Raw genomic sequence first — 23,911 nt, 5'->3', positions numbered from 1 at the left:
GAGCAGCGGAGCCAATTTTTCCTGCGGGTGCGGGTCCCACCCCCGGCGGAGCAGGGCTGGGCGCTGGGACCCGATCCCTGATTCCCAATCTCCTTCTCTCTCTCTCTCTCTCTGCTGTTCTCTCCCTTTCCTTTGGGGGATCATAAATCCCAGAGCGGCCGCAGAGTCCCGTGCCCAGGCCGGGTTTCCCAGCAAAGGGAGGCTGGGGCTGAGGTGCCCCGGGCTGGCCGGGAATGGGGGCCCGGGGGTCCCTGGGCTCACGGAAATGGGGGATCCAGGGGCTGGGAGAGGAGGATACCCGGGAAAGGGGGTGCAGGGGGGTGGTGGTGCAGGATAAGGGGGTGCAGGGGGGAGTCCCAGTGCCCGGGAATGGGGTTGGGAGGGGGGGTGGGCAGCAGCTGCTGGAGAGAGACTGGGACAGACTGGAATGGACTGGGACAGACTGGGAAAAGAACCCACTGGGAGCAGATCTGAGGCAGCAGAGATCATACTGGGATATACTGGGACCACACTGAGGCCTACTGGGAACATGCAGGGGACAATTGAGATTGGACTGGGAGGGACTGGGAATGGTTTGGATCATCCTGGGACTGACTGGAATCATACTGGGAGTGATCAGATCTGTAGTAGGGGTGAAGAAGAGAAACTGGAATAATGCAGGGAGCAACTGGGATCATACTGGGAGCAGCTACCCCATGCTGGGGTCATACTGGGATCATACTGGGACTGATGGGGTGACACTTGAAGTGACTGGCATAGTACGGGGAGTGTCTGGGAGTAACTGGGATCAAACTGGAGGTGACTGGACTTATACTGGGAGCAACTGGGACCACAGCGGGGGCAAATGGCATCGGGTAAGGTGTGACCGGGCTCATACTGGAAGTGACTGGGGCCACACTGGGCTCTTACTGAGAGGGACTGAGAGTGAAAGGAACCATACAGGGCATGACTGGGAGCCGCTGGGACCGTGTCGGGGGCAACTGGGATCCTACCGGGAGTGATTTGGACCATACTGGGAGCGACCGGGACCCACCGGTGAGGCGGCGGCGGAGCTGGGAGGCGGCCGCAGCGCAGGTGGGAGCCGCGCTGGGTTGTGCGGGGGCTCGGGGCTCGCTGCGGGCCTCGGGGGCGGCAGGGGGCTCAGGCGGGTTCCTTGTGCCGTGTCCGGCCCGTGGTGCCGCTGCCGTGAGGGCGCTGCGGGAGCGGCTGCCCGCGGTCTCCTTGCGGCCGCTGCCTCGGCAGGAGCCGCTGCCGGAGCAGCGCTGGCTCGGCCCGGTTCCTGTGGCTGGGACAGAGGCGGCTGCCCCGTGCCCGCGGCTGTGCGGGGAAATTCACGTGGCCGGAGGTTTCTGTGCCCCGAGGAGACAGAGGAGTCCTGTACAAGTGACTTTATTGCTGAGCAGAGGGAGAGGCCGTGGGGCATTTGCCGTGCGCTCTCTGCCATTGTTGTAGTTCGCAGCCTCCTTTTTATCCTCATTTTCCCGGCTCATCTCCCTCTCCCTTTGCCCACTGCCTGAGGTACTTGGAAGGTTCAGACCTCCCGATCTGCCAACTGCACCTCGTTAATGTGCACCCCCACTTTTGTAGAACAGCCGATATTCACGGCTCTGTTAAGTCTTTTTTGTTCTCGACGTTCAGGAATGTAGCGGGACTTTCTGTGAGCAGCAGTCCCTGTTAATTAATAACATTTATTGAAGCTGGTGGTTTCGCCCGGTACTTCCTTATCTACAAGCCCCTGGCCCCTCTCAGCTGCTGAATGAGCTGCACTCTCAAGGTGTGGAGCATGGTAAAAAGGTGAGAGTTGCTGTAGCACATCAGAGCAGAAGCAGCATTCGTTTAACCCATGGTCTGCCAGGGAACCACAAAACCATGTCCCATTCCCATCCTTTCCACGTTTGGACTGGTACATGAGCTGCTTTTTTGTTTCCTTTGTTATCTGTTTCACCACTTTTGCTTTGTCTCTATTTGCCAAGACCAGTTTGAGTCATTTGATTTTCCACAAACTCCTCTTTTCTCTGCTAACAGATGATCTGATCCCATCCCATGGGGAAATGTTGTGTTCCTCATTTCAGTGGATTGCTCAGCAGGAAGGTCAGGAGCTGGAGCTGTCTGGGTGGTTATTCCGAGGGCAGCTTGTAATCTAATGGTGCCATTGAAATGAGAAATGGGTTCTGTGGCTCCTGATATGAATTGTTTTGGGTTCCCAGGGGCTGGTCCATGGTGTTGTAGGATTTGTTCTGCTGGCCGTTCATCTTGTCCCCATCTTTGGCCGCTCTCTCCAGCCAGGGCTGCATCAATTGACCATTTTTCTCTAATTAAATCATCAAATACTTGGATTCCCAACTGATTTCCCGGAACTTGTGGTAGCAAGAACATCTCAGTGCTCTAATCCACCCTATATAACATAGACAGTGACAGCACACGTTGGAGTGGGCAGAGGGATGATTCCCCCCCATTTATTTATAGTGAAGTTTTCCCAACATTCTCCATTTGCGGTTTCCCTTTGCAGCTTCACCCGTTTCTGTTGCAGGGTCAGATATCCTCACCCCGGGCTCTGCCTTGAGCTGTGCAAATTCCATCAGTGCAAGCAGGCAGAGCTCGGGGTGAGGGGCAGGGGGAATCAGCCCAATTCCTGCCCCAGGCAAGAGACCCAGGTACATTGGCCAGGCTTTGCCCAGCAGGGTTCATTTGCATTTCTAAAGCTCCTCTCCTGGCTGACTAGAACCAAAGCTTCTCTTCCAGGGCTGCCATCTGGTGAGTCACATATGGCCCCCCCCCGGAACCTGCTTTTTTTAAAAAAAGTATTAACTATTTAAGAGTTAAAAGTATCACGGTTAAAGCTCTTCAATTTTGCAAAATGCAACATAAAGGCGAACATGGAAAAACCCAGACCAAAAATTGATTCTCACCCTTCTGTCCCAAACCTACCTGACAATATAAAGTAGGATTATTATAAAAAATGTTTCTCATGTTGTAATCTTATCACTGAAACTGTAGGGAAAACAAAAACTCTCCAAGAATCTCTTTAGTGTGAGAGAGTCAAGGCATTGCTTGGTTCTGGCCAGGATGTGCAACAGAAATACTTTCATCCACACATAGCCCGGCTGTGCAGGAAAAATCATTCCATGACATGTCAGTTTTACCCGATTTTTCCTAAACTTTACGTAGTCTGAACCAATCTAAATCCACTGCTTTAATGTTCATTGCTTCCAAGTTGTGTAAGTTTTTAGTATTTGGTTTCCTATTAGACTCGGATTTCTTCCCCTCTGATGTGAATTCCGTCCACACTCCTGGATTTCCTTCTCAGCCTTTTCCAGACCAGGTGTCTCCAGCTGTGCGGGGGCAGTGTCTGGGGCAGCTGTTGGTTGCTGTTTGCTGCGGGGCGTTGATGTTTTGTTGCTGGTCGTTATCTCTGTGGGTGTCTTTTGGGCTATTCCCAGTCTGTTCGGATGTTAAACTCGTCTCCATTGAGTGGTGGAGATGAGTTTAACATCCGAACAGACTGGGAACCCCTTAAATAAAACCTTTAAAATTTCTTTCCCAAAGGCAAACCTTTGAGTAGAGAAACCTTTCTGAGCAGAGAAATAAGATTTAAAAGAAGCAGAATGGGTACATTTTGCAGCAATGCAGTCGCAGTCAGCCCAGAGTGTGGGTGTGAGTGAGCCCCAGAGTGGAATTGTGCCGCGGTGCTCCCCAGCAGCTGTGGCAGTGCAGGCCCAGCCAGCGCTGGAGCTGCAGCAGTGGCAGCGAGGCTTGGCCGCAGTGGCTGGAGGTGCCAGAGGAGGGTGGCCGGGATTCCCGAGGGTTTGAGCAGAGGATCTGTGGGCAGGCCCAGGGGCTTGGCCCGCTGTGGAGCCCTGGCTGCTGCTGCGTTGCCTTCAGGGCAGGCTCGGGGGCGGCTCCCATGGTCCTGCTGCAGGCGGGAAGTGCAAATCTCCGGGGCTTCAGAGCCCCTGAGGCCAGGCTGAGGGGTCCCCCCGTGCTCAGCTGTGCTGGCGGCTGTTTCTGGCCTCAGGGACACTTGGCGTGGGCCCCTTGGCCACCAGTGGTGCTGCTTTGCACTCCTTAGGCAGGAGCCGATGTCCTGGCTGGGTGTTGGCAACAGCAAAGTCCCAGGGCAGGCTCTGTGCCAGCCCAGCTTCCTGGGGGAGAGATTCCACAGGAGACAGGATTCTGGCTACAGCCTGCCTTACATTTACATCCCTTATTTCCACCCTGCACTAGGTGGAGAATTGCCCAGGTAAGGAATTCCAGACTTGAATTCCAAGGGAGATAATTGAATATCTGCCTTGGGTCTGGCTCTTTTTCTTGCCAAAGCCAATGGCAAAAGCTGTACCCATGGCATCTTGGTTTCTATCTCCGGCTTCCAAAGGTGTTTCTTTATTTCCCTATTCATTCTTTCTACCCAACCCGAGCTCTGGGCTTGCCAGGGGTTATGGAGGTCCCATTGTATTCCTAAAGCTGCCATAACCCCCTGAAGGGTCTTTCCTGTAAAATGAGTTCCCCATCTGAATCTATTGCTTCCACAATCCATTATCTTTGAATTATTTGTTTTAGAAATAGGTTAATAAGTGATCCAGTGATTGCTGAAGCAGTCAGAATTGCTTTTGCCCCCTGTTAGGTGCCATGGTGTCAGCAGAAGATATTGAAGCCTTCCTGCTCAGGGCATTTCAGTGCCAGGCTCTTACAAGCACCCACAGCTCCGCGGGTTGAGCTGAGCATGGGGCGGTGACCTGCGCTTTGTCTGATTCCCCTTCCTTAATAACAGCCTGTCTTGTAGCTCTTTTCCCTTCTGCTGCCCTTGCAGAGCCATCCACAAACACATTGTCTCCCTCAGGCCAGGGAATGTCCCATCAATCTCTCCCAGCCTGGCTCGGGAGCTCTGTCCCTTGAGTGCAGTCCTGGGTTCCTTGCCAGCCCCTCTCCAGGCTGTTCAAACAGGAGCTGGGTTAAACCCTTGCCCTGTCCTCAGTTCTGAATCCTCCTGTGCCACTGAACAAGTTTCATACTGTAATAACTGAGCCCTGCTCATCCATTTAGAGGCTCTTTTGGTTGTCAGAGCTTTAACTTGATGCCAGACTTGAACTCTAGGAGATCCTCCTGTTGTCATCAGTTTTCAGGCCTCTGCTCCCACGGAAGCTGTGGCTGCACAATTCTGCAGACAATGAGGCTGCTCTCTGGCCACTGGGTTAAACATTTTAGCACAAGAATTCCTTTGGCAAGACCCTGTTTAACGTCCACCTATAATTCAAATTCTTTTTCCCTGTCTGGAAGGCCCAGGCCACTCGCCTCAGTTAATCTTAATTTTAACACTTGAAAATTCTGTGTTTCCTCCTTGTGTCCATCCATCCGGTTTGTTGACTGGCAAGATAGGAGTGTTGTAGGGAGACATCCTTGGCTCCAAAAGCCCTGCCTTTAACAGGGACTCAATACCAGGCTGTGAGCCCTTCCTTCCCTCTCTTGGAACAGGGTATTGCCTGTCCTGGTTGCTTTAATTTGTAGAGGCTCCATATCTAATTTTCTGTATTTCCCTGGGGCTGCCCACACTTCTGGGTTCACTTCAGCATAGGCCTTGTCAGACTTTTGACACAGAGGTACAACAGAACTAGCCTCTGTATCCCTTTTTACAGTATTAAAATCCAGCTCTCAAACTCCTTCCTAGTTAATTACAATCACAGGAGGAAGAAAAAGAAATTCATTTATTTCAAACCTATCCCCCACAGCTTCTAATAGTGGTTGAACAAATCATACCTGCTCATCTTTCCCACTCATTCCCTTAAAAATTAAAATATTCCTTTACTATTTTCCCCTTTAGGTCTAAGATTCAGAGCAGATTGAGAGGCCCCTGTGTCCATCAGAAAATGCCTCCTCTCAATGCAGACCCACCTGAATGTTCTCAAGGGCTCCAGTGTGGAGGGTCCCTGGTGTGATGGGAGCTGTGACAGCCCTGCCAATCCATGTCCATCACGGGGTGGACTTGCTGGTCCTGAGGGTGCTGCTGTCTCTGCTTGCAGTGTCCTTGTGCCCTGCAGCTGGAGCCCTGATTCCTTGCCAGGGGCTGTTTGGGTGGGCTGTGCCCTGCCGAGGAGGGCAATGCCTCTGCCGGGTGCTTGTGGCCGAGCCCGTGCCCTGGGTGCCGGGGCCCCCTTGGGCCCTGGGGCTGATCCCTCAGGGGCTGTAGGAGCTCTGCCCTGGCATTTGCCTTCAGCTTGGCCTTTTGCTGCTCCCTTCTTGCATTCACCTGCTGGGCCTTTGTGCCCAAGTGCTGCAGGGCCTTCTTCTGCCCCTCCTGCAGCCCCCCTCAGTGCTTGTGGGTGCTTGTCTTGCTTTACAAGACAGGTGTCTGCTTGGGAAGGCAGAAAAAGCCTCTCTTGGAATGGAGAATGCAAACCCCTCCCTCTTAATTTTTAGGATAGTGAAATCAAGGGGCTCTCAGGCAAAGATATGGGATTAGGAATAACGGTTCTTTACTAGTGTGTATAATATAATAATAGTAGTGTGTATAAACAGCTCCGGCAGTGACAACAAACAGAGCCCGGAGCCGGTCCCGGCCTTTCGGCTGCGGCGCTTTCCCCTTGGGGGCAGTTCCGGGCACGGCTGGCAGGGGCGCCGGTGGCTCCCGCGGGGCGGGGCAGCGCATCCCTGCCATGGGAACCTCTCTTAACGGCAATAGAGCAATCCCTTCATCTAACTCTTTCACTTTTTTACCTTCTATAGCCTTTCTCCCGTGTTTTGAGAAAGAATTTGGAGAGGGCTGCCTTTTAACTGAGCTCCTAGTGTTTCGATAAGGTGCTTCCTGTAGAGAGAGGGATTTTCCCTGAACAGCCGGAGCTGTGGTTACCAAGGGGACGTAACTCAGAGCAGGACGGGGTCAGGGGAGGATATCCCGCCGAGGCTCGGTCGGAGTGTGGGCAGGGTCTGCTGCCGGAATCGCCAGAGGGGGATCTTCCCGTGGAGGCCGAGCCGGAGCGTGGGCAGCCCCCACATGGCTTATGGCGGCTGATCCGGCAGCTCCCAGCAGAGCAAAGGCAGGTGGGAGACCCCGGCAGCAGCGGCGCTGCCCAGCGCAGCTGGCACGGGCAGGGCAGCCGGGGATGGGATGGCTGGGACCCGCCCTCGGTGCGGTCGGCGCGGTGACCTCGGCCCACGCGGCAGGACAGAGCAACCCCCATCTTCCCCAGCATGGCCGGCAGAGCGGCCGCGGGCCGGGCAGTGGGGCCAGGGCACACAAATTCACCGCCAGCGCCGGGGCAGGTGGAGCTGCCCTGGGCAGTGAGCCCGCACCTGGGATGGAAACCGGGGCAGGCGGAGCTGAGGCGGGCAGCGAGCCGGGACCCGGGACAGGCGCCTCGGCCGCGAACGGAGGGGGCAAGAGCTGCAGAGGATCCCACTCTCTTTCTGACTTTTCCTCTTGTTCCCCTCCCTTTCATTTCCCCTTTTTATTTTCTTGTTTTTTTCCTCGGGGGTTTCTGATACTTCAAAGATTTTTATTCTCCTAAAATCTCCTGTCTAACATATGGCATATTCTCTTTCTTCTAGATTAAATGGGTTTTTTTCCAAATAAATCCAGAACCTAACAAATCTAAACTTCTGCTTGGATATTTTGAAATGGTCGACGAGCTAACTCATGACCTCCTAATGTTGTTTTTCTCATCACCTTTTTATTTATCCTTTGGCAAATTAAGCATCTTTCAGTTACTTGCTTTGCTACACCAAAAATCCCAGTGCACCCAAAATTCCTTAAAAAATGATCACACAAAGCTTGAGTACGCCAGTGGGGTTTCTGATGCACGTCTTCTAGTATTTTCCTAGTAAGCACATTTTATTAAGTAATTGTCTTCCATGTAGAAGTTTCTATTTCCCTGATTTATCTTGTTCATTTCCTATCTTGTTTAATTCTTTTTTCTCGGCTTCCCTAAACTTTGGAATTTCCAGTTTTTCCTCGTTTGGAGTTAATATTAAAATAACTCTTTCAGCTCCATTTTCTGCTGCATCCTTAGCTTTGTGATCTGCCCAAAGTTTGCCCAGTTTGCCTCTCCTTTGGCCCGGGCCGGCTTCCCCCCGCCCGCAGCGGCTGGGAGCAGCCGAGAGCCCCGCGCTGCCCATGCCGACCTGTCCCGGCTCCATCGCCGCTGCTGCCGCGGGCTGCGAGGGCTGCGGGAACGGGGCACCGAGGGTGTGGCTGCTGCTGGGGGAGGAGGAGGAGGGAGGGAAGGGCAGGGATGGAGGGGGAGGAGGAGGCGGGGTAAGGGGGGAGAAGGAGGAGAAGGAATGGAAGGGGCGGGATGGAAGAGGAGCAGGAGGTGGGGATAAGACAGGGGAGGAGGAGGAGGGGGGATGGAAGAGGAGGAGCGGGAGGAGAAAGAGCAGTGAAGGAGGCGGGTATAGGGGGGAGGAGGAGAGGGAGGTGGAGATAGGACAGAGGAGGAGCGGGAGTAAGAGGAGGAGGAGGGACAAAGGCGGATCGAGGCTGAGCTGCGGGAGCCACGCGGTCTCGATCCCTGCCTGAATTCGCAGCCCCCACCTGTGGGATCATCGCCCCCCCCATGGCGCAGGTGAGCGGGCAGGGGGAGCCCGGCCCGGATATCCCGGGGGGTCCCTGGGTTGGGTTTTTGGGGGGATGTTTGGAGAATGAAGAAGTCCAAGGCTGAGCGGAAAAGGCCCCTCGGGGGGACATCGGGGGGTGGCGGTGGCGGCTGCCGGCAGAGGCAGCCTGGAGGAGCAGAGCCCTGTGTCCCCCAGGAGGCCAAAGTGGGGAGGCCAGAGAGGGGGGAGCGCCGCCATTGGCGGGAGCCTCAAGAGCCTGGAGAGGGGCAGGGGGGACTCCTTGGAGCCGCTGCAGCCCAGAGCAGAGAATGAGGGGAGAAGGGAGCCCGGGAGCCCAAACAGCCCCGGCATCCCGAAATGGGGAGAGCCAAGAGGGGGCAGTGCGTCCCCAGAGACGGCCTGGGGGGATCTCGATGCCCTTGCCTGTGGCACGGAGGCAAATCCCATGCTGTCCTTGTCCTTCCTCGCCCAGAGCAGGAGCTGAGCATGGAGAGCAGGGAGGACAAATGCCCGCGGCAGAACCTGGTGGCAGAGGCCGTTTTGAGCGGCTCCACGGCGCAGGAAGCCAATGGGGAGGAAAAGCCCCGGAGATGCCGCTCGAGGAGGGGCTGCAAACGCAGATGGCGGGGATGTGAGGGGGAAAGAGCCAGCCTGGGCCGGGAAGGCGGCCGGAGATGGAGCCAGAGCTCGGAGCTGGTGCTCCATGAGCAGCTCTATGATGGGGAGAAGCCCCACGCGTGCGTGGAGTGTGGGAAGAGCTTCAGGTGGAACTCCGAGCTGATCAAGCACCAGAGGATCCACACTGGGGAACGGCCCTACGAGTGTGGGGAGTGTGGGAAGAGCTTCAGCACGAGCTCCAACCTGATCGTGCACCAGAGGTCCCACACGGGGGAGAAGCCCTACAAGTGTGGGGAATGTAGGAAGAGCTTCAGCACGAGCTCCAACCTGATCAGCCACCAGAGGATCCACACTGGGGAACGGCCCTATGAGTGTGGGGAGTGTGGGAAGAGCTTCAGCCGGAGCTCCCACCTGATCAAGCACCAGAGGACCCACACAGGGGAGAGGCCCTATGAGTGTTCCAAGTGTGGGAAGAGGTTTCAGACCAGCTCCCATCTTCTCCTGCACTATCAGAGTCACACAGAGGAGAGGCCCTTCCAATGCCCCGACTGTGGGAAGGGATTCAAGCACAACTCCGACCTCGTCAGGTACCGGCACATCCACACTGGGGAGAGGCCCTACAAGTGTCCCCAGTGTGGGAAGAGCTTCTCCTGCAGCTCTACCTTGACCCAACACCAACGGAGGCACCGGTAAGGGAAGCCCTGCGAGTGCCCCGAGTGCGGGAAGAGCTTCGTGCGCTGCTGCAGCTCCATCCCCCACTGGAGGAGGCACTTTGGGCACAGCCCTGGTCACTCACATTCCCTGTGATCCATGTTGGGAACACTCCTGGCTGCTTGTCCGTTTGTTTGGCCTTAATTTTTTTCTCTTCTCCCTCTCTCTCTACTCCAAAAGCCAAGAGGGATCGATCTGTCACCTCAAAACCACTCAAATTCCACTGAAAATAACTGAATTTTAACCCAAAAAGGCTCAATCCTACCTCAAATTCCTTGTTCCCTCCTCAAAAAAACTCAATCCCATGCCAAACTCAATCCATTCCACAGCCACCAGGGTGAGATGGGGTTGGAAGGAGACTGGGAGAAATGGGATCCCAATTTGGGGCAATGGGATGGGGATTGTGTGGGGCTGGGTGTGTGGGTTGTATTTGATAGCAAATAAAACTTTCAGAGTTACTGATTTCTGTCCCATTTATTTTCAGTCAATTCTGTTTGCAGAGTGCCACCTTCTCAGCTGATTCAATTCCTATAAAAATCCCATTTTTTAATTCATCTAACCCAAACAATCCAAAAACCAATATTGAAATAAAACACCCACACACAATTAATTTTTTAAAAATAATTTTAATTTTTCAAGAGTACTTAAGGATGTCATTAAAGTTTAATTGTTGGGTTGAAATGTCTGAGAAATTGTAGTGGTGTTTGGTTTTGTGTTTAGTATATTTGTAATATGAATTGTTTAACTAAGATGCGTTAGATTGCATGGTAGTTTCTTTAGATAATTTTATCTAAAGTACATTAGTCATCGAGTTAAAATTTTCAAAAGGTATTTCTTGATATATAATTTGTTTATTTATATACATTGGTAATATTATAGTAATAGTTATTGTTGGTTTGAGTTGAATTATTGTTGGAGTTGAATCATTGTAAAGAAGAGTTGAGATTTTTATATTTTATTTTTATTATAATTTATTTAATTTCAATTATTATTTCTTTGTTTATAATTTTATTGCAATTTGTTGAGGGGATAGGAAGGAAGTTCAAGGGCAGGAACATTTTTTTCCTGGCTGAGAACTGGAATTCCAGACCCTGGGAGTGTGTGCAGGACCCCACAGACTGGGATCAAATATGGGCTGGGATCAAATATGGGCTGGGATCACCTGGACTGGGATCAAATATGGGCTGGGATCCTATGGGTTGGGACTCCACAGAGTGGGACCATATGGATCAGGACCACACAGACTGAGATCAACTGGACTGGGATCAAATATGGGCTGGGACTGTTTCTGAAAGTAACTTTGTTCTATAGTTTTTATTTCTGTCGTTAATTAAGTTTGTGAAAAGGCTGCTTGTGTTAAACTGCCTGCTTGGGTGGGATAACATCCAATGCACACGGGATGAGGACACCTGTACAGATCTGCCAACTATCAGCACTCCCTGTCTGAAGGCACAGTGCACCAAGGCCCAAAAACTGGAAGTGATAAAGAGAAGGAGCCAAAACCACAGCCAAGAAACACACATGCTCTGAAAAGGCAGACCCAGGGAGGGGCCATGTAAAATCATTCCTGGAATATGTAAAGTAGTTTATGGATATGCATGAGGGTCTATGAATATGCACCAGGCTGATGTAAGGGGAAAGGTATTTCAGGGCGATGCAGATTCCTTGGTTGTGGTTTTAGTCCATTCTTATCACCTCCAGTTTTTGGGCTTTGCTCCACTCTGACTCCGAGAAATTGAGGTTTTGGGATTTTTAGTATGTTGTGTGTGGAAGCAAAATGGAGGGCACAGTGTTTCGTCCTGGGTTTCTTCTTCATGCTTCTTCCTTCTTCTTCATGGGTTTGGGTGGCTTTTTGTAATTGGGCAGAAATTCCACATTGCAGGCTCTATGGGATCAGTTATTGGGTTAAAAGGGAAAATAATCTAGGTGTCAGTTCCTAATTGGATAGTTTAGTCTTAAAAGACCTTGGAACAAGAGATTGTTGGCCATTTTGTGCCTTCTAATGAAAAGCTGCTGAACTCCCAGTAATGAGGCTGTTTTACTGATAAGAAATAATAAACACTTGAGTCTGAACATGAATTACTGTCTCAAGTGCCTTCAATCCAGAGCCAGTGAAACCAACAACTGGTACCCCACAGCTTGAGGTAGTGCCAAGGCAGAACTTGTTCATGCTCTTTTCCCCTGGTGATTTTCTACTCCCGTTCAGACTCTGATAGCAAAGCCATGCTCGTGACAAAAGATTGACCTTGGCATCCTGGGGCACTTTCTGGGTGGGTGTTTGAATCTGCTTTTCCAGGCCTCGGGCTGAGCAGGGTGAGGCCGAGGCCTGGGCCCCTCCAGGCGGCGCCGGGAGCCCCGGGGCAGCGGCGAGGGGCGGCCCTGAGGGGCGGCACAGGGGGCATTTCCCCCGAGCGGGCGGGCGGGCGGGCGGCGGGGAAAGGCGCCCTGGGCACAAGGGCCCCGGCTCTCTGCAGTGCGGGCGGCCCAGCGCCAATCGCTGCTCCCGGAGCTGCTGCCAGGGCCGGGTCTCCTCCCCGCCGCTGACCCTGCACCTGCAGCGCTGCCTCCGGCTCTGCCGGGCTCCCCGGCACGGACGGCAAGGACGTGGACACGCTGCAGCAGGGGCCCAGCAGGGACACCCAGATGGTGCCGGGGCTGCAGCTCCTCTCCTACAAGGAAAGGCTGACATAGCTCGGCTTCTTCAGCCTGGGAAAGAGACCCAGCCTTGATCCAGCTGTGGCCTTCCAGTACCTGAGGGCAACACACAAGAAAGCTGGACAGGGACTTTGTATGAGGGCAGGCAAGGACAGGACAAGGGAGCATGGATCCAAATGGAGAGAGATTAGGTTTAGGTAAGGGATCAGAAAAAAGACTCTCCTGGAACAGGTTGCCCAGAGAAGGTGTGCGTGTCCCGTCCCTGACAGTGTTCAAGGCCAGGCTGCATGGAGCTCTAGACAAGCCGGTCCAGTGCAAGGGGTCCCCAGCCACAGCAGGGGGGTTGCAGCCATGGGATTTTCCAGATCCCTTCCAAGCCAAACCATGCCACGACTCCATGATTCTGGGATACTTCCCCTCCTCATCCTCTAGCAGAAAAAGAAACTTGGCCCCAAGTTCCACACTGCAGACCATGTCTTTTGGCAGCCTGCAACTGTGTCAACAGAGGATGAAAAGAGATGACATTACTGACACGATTTCCCTTTTCTACTTGAAAAGTAAATGCTCTGCTCCTGTCCACTCTGGCAAAATTGTCAGAAGAGGCAACTGTTCCCCATGAAATGCTTGGTCTCATGCAAAGAAGAAAGAAGCCAGAAGCCAACAGTCTTCGTTATTGCTACATTGTTTTCTTTGGTTACTTCTCTAATAGGAATGACTTTGGGGTGTGATTTGTTTGTTTCTCTCTTTTGTTCCTTGGGGCACGCGGTGGCTCCTCCGTTGGGTTCGCGGGGGCAACGGAGGAACGGCCGCGAGCTCCGGAGGCTCCGCAGCAGCAGCAGCAGCAGCAGCAGCAGCAGCAGCAGCAGCAGCAGCAGCAGTGCTTCTCTTGATTGGTTTTGCACTCGACTTCCCACTCGCTCCCCATCCTCTTCTCCCTCTCACACTCACTGTACTCCCGTCCCGTGCTGGGCCACGCCGTCCATGTTCCGCCTCTCCCAGCCCGGCTGATGCCGCGTCCCGCAAGGGGCCCCTCGGCGGGGCCGCCCCATGCCCGCCCCTGCCCGGCCCGCCGTGGTTCTGCCTCGGCCGGGCTCTCTCCGTCCTGGCTGTGGCGCCGCTGGAAGAGCCGCTTGCTCTGGTGCTGGCGGAGCAGTGTGGGCTTTTGGCTGCACCTGGCGCTGGCTCTGGCCCAGCCCCGGCCGAGGCCCCGGGCCCGAATGAAGCCCCTGCCACGGTTCCGCCCGCAGCCGCCCCGCTGCTGCCCAGCTCCTGCCCCGTGGCCGACAGCGTGGCCGGCAGCTGCCCCGCTCCGAGCTCCGCCGCTCGCCAGCTCGGCCGCCGGCCCCGAGCCGCCGCAGCCCGGGGCAGCTCGGCAAGCAGCAGCGCGCCGGGCGGGCGGGTGCCCTGGGCAGAAGAGCGGCAGCGCTGTGCCGCCCGCAGGGGCAGCGGCGGCTGCGGCAGCGTTTACTCCGGTCCCTGCCTCACCGACGGCGCCCCGGGAAGAGACGGGGCCGGCTCGGAGGGCGGCGGGCGATGAGCTCAGCCTTGGCTCGCAGGCGGCCATCAAGCGAGTGTCCCGGGAGCGCATCTCGGAGTGGGCGTGGCTGGGGAGTGAGCGGGGCCAGCGGGAGGAGCCAGCGGGGCGTGCCGGGCGGGCCTGAGGCGAGGCCCAGCAGGGCGGCAGCCGGAACGCTGCGAGGGCAGCGAGCGTGGAGTGAGCGGGGGCCGCGCAGCGCCCCGGGCCGGGCCATGGCGAGCCGCGGTGGGGCCGGGCAGGGGCTGCCTGAGGCGCAGCGCAGCATCGGCCCTGCTGATGGCATCACGGTCCCCCCGCAGCACAAGCGCGCCCTTGTGGCCCTGGAGCTGGCGCTGCTGTGGATGGTGTCGCGGCCTGGCTTCTCCAGCGTCGTGAGGCTCCTGGACTGGTTCGAGGTGCCCGAGGGCTTCGCGCTGCTCATGGAGCGTCCGCAGCGCTGTCAGCACCTCTGGTACTTCCTGCACGAGCGGCGGTTCCTGACGGAGCCCGTGGCGCAGGGACTGTTCCGCCAGGTGCTGGAGGCCATGGGGCACTGCAGCAGCCGCGGCGTCCTGCACCGCCACATCAAGGCCGAGAACGTCCTTGTCGACCTGGCCACGGGCGAGGCGAAGCTCATCGACTTCGGCTGCGGCACGATCCTCCAGGACACGTTCTACACCCGGATGTCAGGTGAGCCCAAAGCCGGGGCCCAGCCGGGCAGCGGAATTCCCCCCTTGGCTAGCAGAGGGGGAAGAGGGAGGGAAGGAAGGAGGGAAGGAAGGAGGGGGAATCCACCTTCAGCCAGCTGCAGCCAAGTTGCTTTGTGGCAGGGCAGGGGCTGGCTGTTGTGGAACGGGAGCTGGCTGGGAGGGAGGGAGCAGCATGGGCCTGCTGAGCTGCGCCTGTGTCCCATGGGAACGCAGGAGTACAGCCCACCGGAGTGGATCCTCTTTGGCTGCTACCATGGCCAGCCAGCCACCATCTGGTCCCTGGGCATCCTGCTCTATGAGCTGCTCTGAGGGCACCTTCCTTTCCACAGCAACGAGGACATCGTCCGGGGCCAGCTCTTCTTCCCACCCTGGGTGTCTCAAGGTGGGGATGCGCCTTCAAGGCATGAGGGGAAGAACAAACAGGGTTGGGAGGGGCGGCTGGCACATAAGCGTCCTGCTCTTGCAGATGGTGAGGAGGTGCATCTCCTGGGCTTAGCTGGAGGAGGTGGCACCTGTGCCTCTGTGCTGGTGTCCTCCGCAAGAGAGGATCGATAGGAAACTTTTGGCTGCAGCTCTGAGCACTCCTGGTGTGGCCTGGGCACTGTGGAATGTGGGAGAGCATGGACAGGAGCCTTGTCCCGCTGAGCGGCGGTTTCTGGTTTCTCTCCGCAGAGTGCCAGCACCTCATCAGGTGGTGTTTATGCATGGAGCCCACAGACAGGCCAGCACTGGCAGACCTTTTTGAGCATTCTTGGCTGCAGGAGCCCTGCCTGGCCCAGGAGACAGCAGAGATGCCTCCCTGTGCACAGGAGGATCCAGGAGCCCAGCAAGCAGCAGCGGCACGCGTCTCGTGGCGCTGGAAGAAAACCCCGGAGCGTTTCCCTGCGGCCGCGGCACGGAGGAGAGAGCGCAGCCAAGGAGATGCTGCTTCCGCTGGTCCCCGTGAGCTGTGGAGGGAGCGGCTCCGTGCTGCCCGTCCCATTGGAGAAGTGGTGGCAGTGTGGTGAAGGTGTCATGGACTGGGACAGGGGAAACATCCCCCTGCAGCTCAATGGCATCGTGATGTCCCCGCAAGCTGAGGCACAGCTGGCGCGTTCTTCTGGAGCACGACGTGGAGCTGGGAACACCATCCTGGAGCTGGCCGCTGGCGGGGCAGAGCCGATTGGCTTTGGCTGCAGCCCCTGCCTGGAGGACACGCTCTGCGCCCCGATGGAATCAAGATGAGTCCCCAGCCGGCACAGGGGCGGGGGATGCTGGTGCTTCCAGGCACGGCAGGGTTCGGCCTGGCCACGCGCCGGAGGTTCCCCGCTCGGCGGCGCTGGGGAATATTAATTTTTCCGCTGGCCGCCGAGCTGCTTTTTGGCAGGACAGGGGATGGATGTTGTGGAAGGGGAGCCGGCTCCTGGCCTTGCTGACAGCTTCTGCCAGCCAGCCTGGCAGGGGCTGAGGCGGGGGCAGCCAGCCTGACAAAAGCATCCATCCATGTGGATGGGGGCGGCAGAGGGGGACGGGTTCCGAAGCCGTGCCCCAGCTGGTCTGCTCTGCACGCCCTTGAGGAAGGGGTGCGTTTACGGGCCGGAAAGGTGGGGATTTTCCCCACCCGTGGACAGGTTTAATTCTCACATGGAGTGGTCAGACCCTCCTCAGGCCCATGAAACAGTGAGAGGCTTTGTGTTTTTTCTTGTTTCCAAGTCTTGTTTTGAATTGACTTTCATGCAATTGTTCTTTGTTTTTCCCAGGAGGATTACACCTGGTGCCCGGACCGGACGGGGAAGCGCCTGCAGCGTCCATGGAGCGCGTCCAGTGCCAGCGCTGCCCCAGGGGCCACGGTCTGCAGGGACAGCCCCTTCCAGAAGGAGGAGGACCTGGTTTGGGATCGGCTCCTCTCCTGGCAGCAGCTCTCCAGAGGTGGGCACCCGGCTCCACAGCTCGGCTGGCAGAAGGGCTCCGGGCAGGCGGCAGCGGGCACACGGGCATCCCGCTCTTGCAGCTGCTGAGGAGGTTGCTGTGCCGGGATTAAGCAGAGGAGGTGGAACGTGGCCTGCCCCGCTGCCCTTCTCTAAAGACAGAGAATGAGTCGGGAGGTTTGGGCTCTGAGCACAGCCAGCAGCCTGCCCGGGCACAGGCCATGGCGGGACAGGGGGACAGGAGCCTGCTGCCACTGACCGTGGCTCTCTGGTTTCTCTCCGCAGGCTGCCAGCACCTCATGCCATGGGAACGGCACCGCTCGGCCTGCCAGGCTGGGAGGGCTGGAGGGCGGCCGGTGTTCATTTGCTGTCAGAAATAAATTGGGTTTTTTGTCATTGTCATCATCGGAGCGTTTCTTTCCTCCTTTTCCAAGCTCTTGGCCTACTTTCCTCCAGGGTAATCTTTTTTGTCCTTCCTCAACCGCTTGATGGCATTTGGCAGGGGGGGTTAAGCAACGTGAAAAATTCAACAACAGCTCCCGTTGCCAACTGCAGCAGCCCCTTCAAGAGCCCTGAGCTTCCACCAAGGTCAGTGTGTGCCTTGCAAAAGGAAGTGCTTTGCAGTGATGGGGTTGTTGCCCTGCTGCAAAAGCTGGGAGGAAATCAGAAATGGAAAAATGCCAATTTGGCTCAACCACCGCCCAGGTTCTTCATCTTTTCCCTCTTCTCCATGACAGGCAGGCAGGGCTGGACTCCAGCAAGGTTCAAGTCCTTGGTGCTCTCTGGCATCAAAGGGATCAAGTAAACTCTTGCACGCAGGGACTACAACAGGGCTTCTTGTCAGATCCCAGGAAATTCCTCTGGCTGCCCTGGAGGACTTGAGCCCCTGCCCAGGGCGCTCAGAGACCCTGGCACAGAGCCCAAGACCCCTGTGCCTTTGATTTAGCCCTTGGAAAAATCAACCTTACATGAAGAATTGTGAGCCATGACAGTTTACGTAGAATGATAGTGAATTTATCCCAGGGTGAAAAATAGATTTTTGGGGTTTCTAGAATGGGGCTTCAGGGGGCAAGATGGAGGAATCTGGACGTGTCTAGCCTTTCTCCTTCTTCTTGGCCTTCATCTTCTGCTGTGATGTTGGCACTTTTAGAATGGTTAAGAGTAGAAGCTTACTGTCTAACATAGGTGATAGGTATTGGAAAGTAATTGTAAATATCGTACAGGTAGTTTTTAGGATTAAAAGATAACACCGCCCTGGGGCAGGCAGAGTGCCTTAGACTGTCTTGCTGAGAGGACCTTGGCAGTACAGGAGAAAGAATTTTATAGATAAGATACAAGAAACAACCTTGAGAGCGGGAAATGAAGAGCTCTGACTCCTTCTTCGAGCACCGGGCTGGGAAAAGAGACTTTGGAACTTATCTCGGGCTCACTCTGACCAGCGAGAGACCCCGAGAGCATGAGTCCGTAAGACGAAGTCTTGAGGGATTGGCTCCAAAACATAAATATCCTTGTTGGCTGTGTCTTCTTGACCAAGAAATCCTTCAAAGCTCTTGTAACTACAAGTCTTGCAGCCCTGTGAGCCATGCGGTGCAGATGTGAGCCAAACTCACCCTTCCTGTCTATGTAGAAGAGAAGAAAAAGCAATGGCATCATCTGAAAAACTCAGAGGTCCGCTCTCTAGCTCCTTCCAAACTCCTTCAAATGGCCCAAAGTGGGATTTAGCTACAAATAGATGACAAGGACTCTTAGTGCTGGCTCTTGGACTCCAGAGCAGCTGCTTTAGAATCTTTCACAGAACCCTGTGCAGTTCTGTGGTGCCAGAAATGGATCATTTGAAGAAACTTTCCCAACTGACTTGCATGGAGGTTTGTTTGAAGGGTATTTGAGGAGAAAGGCTCGCGGCAGAGCTCTGGGCTTTGGCCTAGCTGTGTCCCCTGCTGATTGTCAAGTGTGCCATCAGCTGCAGGGCTTTCTGGGCTACAACTATCATCAAGTCACTGGGACTTGCTCTTTTTGGCCTCTAAAAGCTGGAGCCACTTTCGGGGCAAATTTGGAGACCTCATCTCTGGGAGGATGGAGCAGCTAGGATTTTCCCAGTTGCTGGGAATGGTTCTCCAGGCCCTGGGTGTAAAACGGGGCTGCCCAGCAAGTGCAGATCTGCAAGATGATAAACAATTGTCTTGGTTTGAAAAGAGAGGTGTCTGCTAAGGAAGGCAGAAGCCTTCTCTGAAATGGAAAATGTCAAACCCCTCCCTTCAAATGATTCTCATTTAGAAATTCAAATGCTCTTGGGAAAAGATATGGGGATAGGACTGAGCCCGCAGAGCCGGGCAGCGTTTGCTGATGCTCTGAGCCCTTCCTAAAGATCCTGTGCGGGCTGTCTCAGACACCTGGGGCCAGGGATTCCTTCCAAGCTGGGCCACTTTGGCTGGGCCGGGGGTGGCCCCGGGGCAGAAGGCAGTGTGTGCAAGGGCCCTGGGTGGCACGCTGCAGCACGGTCACCGTGCCATGGAACGGAAGCCGGTGTCCAAGGCCCCTTTGTGACACGTGGGAAATAGAAGCTTGCCCGGCTGCTGGCAACACGCAACGGGGCACAAGGGGACAGAGCGGTGCCGTGAGGAGCCCCCGCACAGCGCACTCGCTCCCGTCTGACCCGGAGCTTCTCCGCGGCGCTGTTCCTGCAGCTGAGCTCGAGGCCAGAGCACAGGACTCGCTGACCCGTGGCCTTCCTGAGGCTTCTATTCTGCAGCTGCCCTCAAGGGCAGAGCGTGGGACTTGGTGCCCCGGAGCTTTCCCAAGGCATCTCTCCTGCAAGTAGCTCCAGGCACAGCCATGGAGCAGAGACCCCCGAGAGTGCCCAAGCTGGCCTGGATGGAGGAGGAGGAGGAGGAAGAAGAAGGCCCTGGAGCTGCCCCAGCCCAGGAGACAGAAGAGGTGGTGCCGTTCCATCCACCGCAGGAGGGTGAGTGGCAGAGCTGGGCTGTAGGGCTGGAGCCTGCAGTCAACTTGGGCCCATGCCATGCCATGCCATGCCATGCCATGCCATGCCATGCCATGCCATGCCATGCCATGCCATGCCATGCCATGCCATGCCATGCCATGCCATGCCATGCCATGCCATCCCCTGGGGAAATGCCCATGGACAGGAGGGAAGAGGGGCCGGGCAGACACCCCGCAGTGGCCGTGCTCCATCCCCTGGGGCATCCCGGGGCTCTCCCTGCCTGGGCAGCGCAGGGCTGGGCTCTGTTCTCCGGCCTCTCCCGCAGCCCCTCAGCTCTGGCTGCGCTCGCTCTTTGCCAGATGCAGCCCTGGAGCGCACACAAGAGCAGGAATCCAGCCGTGGCCGCTTCCGCAGAACAGCGCAGGTACCTGCAGCCACCCCCACCTGGGCTGGGCCTGCTGTCCCTGCTCAGCCCAGCACCGTGTGTGCAGCACTCCATGCAACATCCCCGGCTTCTTGCCCTTCTCCTACAGCTCGTCTGCGACTTTATCCGGAGCATTGGGCAGGAAGAGACCAGCACCATGGGCACTGGGCTCAGAGCTCACTCAGAGCTCCTCAGTCATGAGACCAGTGCCGCCCTGCTGGATTTGCTCCTGGAGAAGGGTGTTGCCAGGCCAGAACAAGTGAGCAGCCTGGGGCCAGGCTTCAATTCCCCCATGAGTCCCGTGGCTTCCCCAGCCACGCCTGCTGGTCCCTGGGAGCCTTTGAGGCCATGGCAGTGCGCTGACAAGGGAAGCACTTCTCTGGGGACCCTGGGGACATCGCTCCCTCTGGCAGCTTTCCAAGTCTCCCCGTGCCTTCTCCAGGTGCCAGCCATGGTGAGGTCCATTCACCGATGGCTCCTGGCCAATGATTCTGCCCAGCACAGGCTGGACAAGGCCCTGCTGAATCTCACCAGAGCACACCCGGGTGAGGCAGTGGTGACGCTCCTGCGTGTGGCCCCGTCCTGTGACAGGTATGGGGCCCACCTGCCCAGAGGGCTCAGGCCTCCCCAGCCCATCACCCTGTACCGCCTGGCCCAGGCGTCTGAGCAACAGAGAGTTCCAGGGCCCTCTGGCTGCTGCCATTCCCAGGCCTGGCACGTCAGCCCCCGAGCCTGCTGCCATGCTCCCTTGCCGCCCCTCAGGGGCCTGTCCCCACAGGGCTGGGCTGCCTGGCTGCTGCTGGCCAGGCCCAGTGGGCACAGGCAAAGCCGGCGGTCAGCCCGGGCCCCTAGGGATGCCCAGGCCACGGTGCTGTGTCTGAGACCCCCCTGAGACAGAGCTCTAATCCCACAGAGCTGCCATCTCCATGTGGAAGACCATCATGTGCTCGTCCAGGACTGCAGAGCCAGTGCTGCTGATCCTCCTGGATGTGCTGGGCAGCTGGCCAGAGCGCAGCACGTGCACCTCCGATGGGGACAAAACGGGTGTCTTTGGCCTGGCTGTGAGTTTCTGCAAGTGGCCTTTGCTGGCCACAAGGCCGCCTCTCCAGCAGCTCTCCATCCTCCTTCCCCCACTGCATCTCCCTGCCTCAGGCACTGGCCTCAAACCTGGCCCAGGGGCAGCTTCAGGCCCACCAGGCCCTGTGCTCCCCCTGCCAAGGTCTCTCTGGGCCTCTCCCTGCCCTGCTCGGGCCCTGCCCCAGGGACACCTGGGCACTGAGCGCTGTCTCGGGGGTCTTTGTCCCTTGCAGGCAACCGTGGTGATGTGGAAGATGCTCCAGGAGCCCCATGTGCCACGTGTAGTGACGTCATATTTTCCCCAGCTATTTGTGCATCTGCTCTTCCAAGTGTTCTTCAGCACAGAAGAGATGCCACAGGAGGTCGATGCCTTCTGGAAGGAATGCCTGCAAGAGCATGGCCTTGCCACCAGCCCCAACAGGTGCTCCATGCCAGTCCTCCTGTCCCTGCCACGTGGCCTGCCAAGGAGCCAGTGCTGCCAGGGTGACCTGGCCTTTGCTGTGCACACAGGTTTGCAGTGCAGAGCCTGAAGTCCCTGCTCTGCCGAAAGCAGTACAAGGAGGTGGTGGTGTCAGTGGAACGCAAGCGTGGCTGGGACACGCTGCTCTGTGCTGACACCCGCCACTATGCCGTGGGTCTGCTGGCCAGGTGAGACTCCCCTTCTCCCCATTGCTCCCGGCATTTGTGCCTTGTGCCCGGGCTGTCCCACACAGTCCCCATGGCCCTGGGTCACTGGGCCTTGTCACCGAGGGACAGCCAAGCAGAATGGAAAAGGCTGGGAGGGGAGAGAGCACAGGAGGAAACACCTCCTAAAGGGCCCAGGTCCCCTTGCAGGACGGTGGTGAAAGACCAGCAGAGAGATTTGCTCAGGTTCCTGGTCCCTTTTTCGCCCTCCTAGGGAGATGCGCCATGCTTGTCTTGGGTTAGGTGTCAGTATTGCACTCCACCTCCTCCGGCTGCTCAGCACACAGGAGCCACACTGGGATCTGCCCGCCCTGGCGTTCCTTGTGGAGGTGAGCCGGGTGTGCAGCGCTGCCTGGCTGAGCTGCCTCCCAGCTCTCTGCCCTCTGGGAGCCGCAGCCACCTGGGACGCTGCCCGCGCCCTGTGCTGCTGCTGCTGCTGCTGCTGCTGCTGCTGCTGCTGCCTGGGCCCAGCCCTGTGCGGCTCCGGGCTCCTGCCGGCCGGCTCCCCCATCACTGGCCTGTGCCTTTCAGCTCCTCGAGTGCCTGGATGCCAGTGAATGTGGTGCCAGTGTTGTGAAGGTCTCTTCAAGGTACCTGCAGAGCGAGTGCAGGGAGAGGCGTCGCCTGGCGCTCAGGGCCCTGCTGGAGCTCATTGATGATCCCTCAATGGTGAGAAGGGGGCGGTGGCTGAAGCTGCGCTGGGAACGCAGTCACTTGGCCTGGCCTGGGCTTGGGGCGCTGGAGCAGCTGCTCCCAGCTCTCCTGCCTCCCGCTTCAGCTGCCCGCGTGCTTCGGGACAGGCCTTTGGCCTCTGGGCCCTGCGGCAGCAGGATGGCCTTTCACAGACTTGTGTTCCGCACAGGCCGAAAGAATGTGGAGCCTGACCCAATGCCTCATGGACCTACTGTGCGACAATGATGCAGAGATAGCTGGCATGACCCTCATCACACTCATCTTTCTATTCCTGCACAAATCACATATTCTGATGTCAACCCCCATTGCCCTGCAGCTGGCTGAGGCGCTCCTGCCACTCTTTGACCACGTAAGGCTCTGTGCCCCCAGCCACAGCCACTGGCTGCTGCCTGGAAACTGTGTGCCCTGTGCATTTCCAGCCCTGTGCCCAGGGGGGCCTGCAGGAGCCAACGCTGAGGTAGTTTTTCTTTTTTTTTTCCTACAGGATAATAGCCAGGTCCAGCTGCTCTCCATCAAACTCTTCCGAGACATGATGGAGTATTTGGAAGAGAGAGAAAACCCTTTGGAAAGCCCTGTGCAAAAGAGCTTGCTTGCACTCTTCTTCCACTGCCATGATGAGAATCAGCGTGTGGCAGAGGTGAGGACTCGTGGGCTGCTGCTGTTCCCCTGGCAGGGGGCTCGGCTGCCTCCTGCCCTGCGCCTGCTGGATCGCAGCCTCCTCCAGGCTATGGCACGGGGATGCGGGTGCTGTGCCCTGGGCTGTGGGGCCATCTCGGCGTCCCTGCTGCTCTCCAGGCTTCTCGGGAAGCGCTGCTTTGTGCGGTCAAGTTGATGAAGAGGAGGGATCTCAAGAAGCTGGTGAAGGAGCAGAAACTGTGCAAGTTCAGCGAGTGCCTGGTAAGGAGGGCCTGCAAGGCCCAGGCTCAGGCTGGAGAAGGCCCCTGAGGGCGGCGCTCAGTGTGCGGGCCGGGCAGCTGTGCCCCTGCCCGCTGCGGCAGCCAGAGGCCGCGCGGGCTCCTCTCCAGGCTCCCGTGGGCCCGAGCCGGGTGCCCGTGGAGCCCCGGCCCGGCGGGGCTGCGGGGCAGCACCGCGGCTCCCCGGGCAGCAGCCGGCCCGCTGCCCCCTCCCCTCGGGAGCCCTTGGCCGGCGGCTGCTGGCCGCGCCTCAGGGCTGCGCAGGCAGGGGAGGCCGGGGCCGGGCGCAGGCAGCGCCCGGCCCAGGGGCTGAGCCCGCGCCAAGCCTTCCCTCCTGCCGCTCTCTGCAGCTGGCAGAGGACAGGAGCCGAGCGGCCGAGCACCTGCGCCGGGCCCTGCGCTACCTGCAGAGCCCACAGGAGCCCCTGCGAGAGGCGGCCATCAGCTTCATGGGTGAGCCACGAGCCCGCGCCCCCTCCCCGGCCCGACCCGCCGCAGCTCGGCCCCGGCCCCG

At 57.3% G+C, this 23,911-nt stretch overlaps 1 protein-coding gene and 1 pseudogene across 1 annotated transcript in view; one reads left to right on the top strand and one right to left on the bottom strand.

The window, feature by feature from the left end:
* Positions 1-23,911, top strand: part of LOC136570728 (uncharacterized) — a 2,607,743-nt pseudogene that overhangs the window by 2,387,556 nt on the left and 196,276 nt on the right.
* The window catches only part of LOC136570729 (uncharacterized), a 2,347,277-nt gene that overhangs the window by 2,239,335 nt on the left and 84,031 nt on the right, over positions 1-23,911 (bottom strand).

This window comes from Molothrus aeneus, unplaced genomic scaffold, assembly GCF_037042795.1.
Source record: "Molothrus aeneus isolate 106 unplaced genomic scaffold, BPBGC_Maene_1.0 scaffold_36, whole genome shotgun sequence".
Taxonomy (NCBI): domain Eukaryota; kingdom Metazoa; phylum Chordata; class Aves; order Passeriformes; family Icteridae; genus Molothrus; species Molothrus aeneus.
This window is presented reverse-complemented; position numbering and strand designations above follow the sequence as displayed.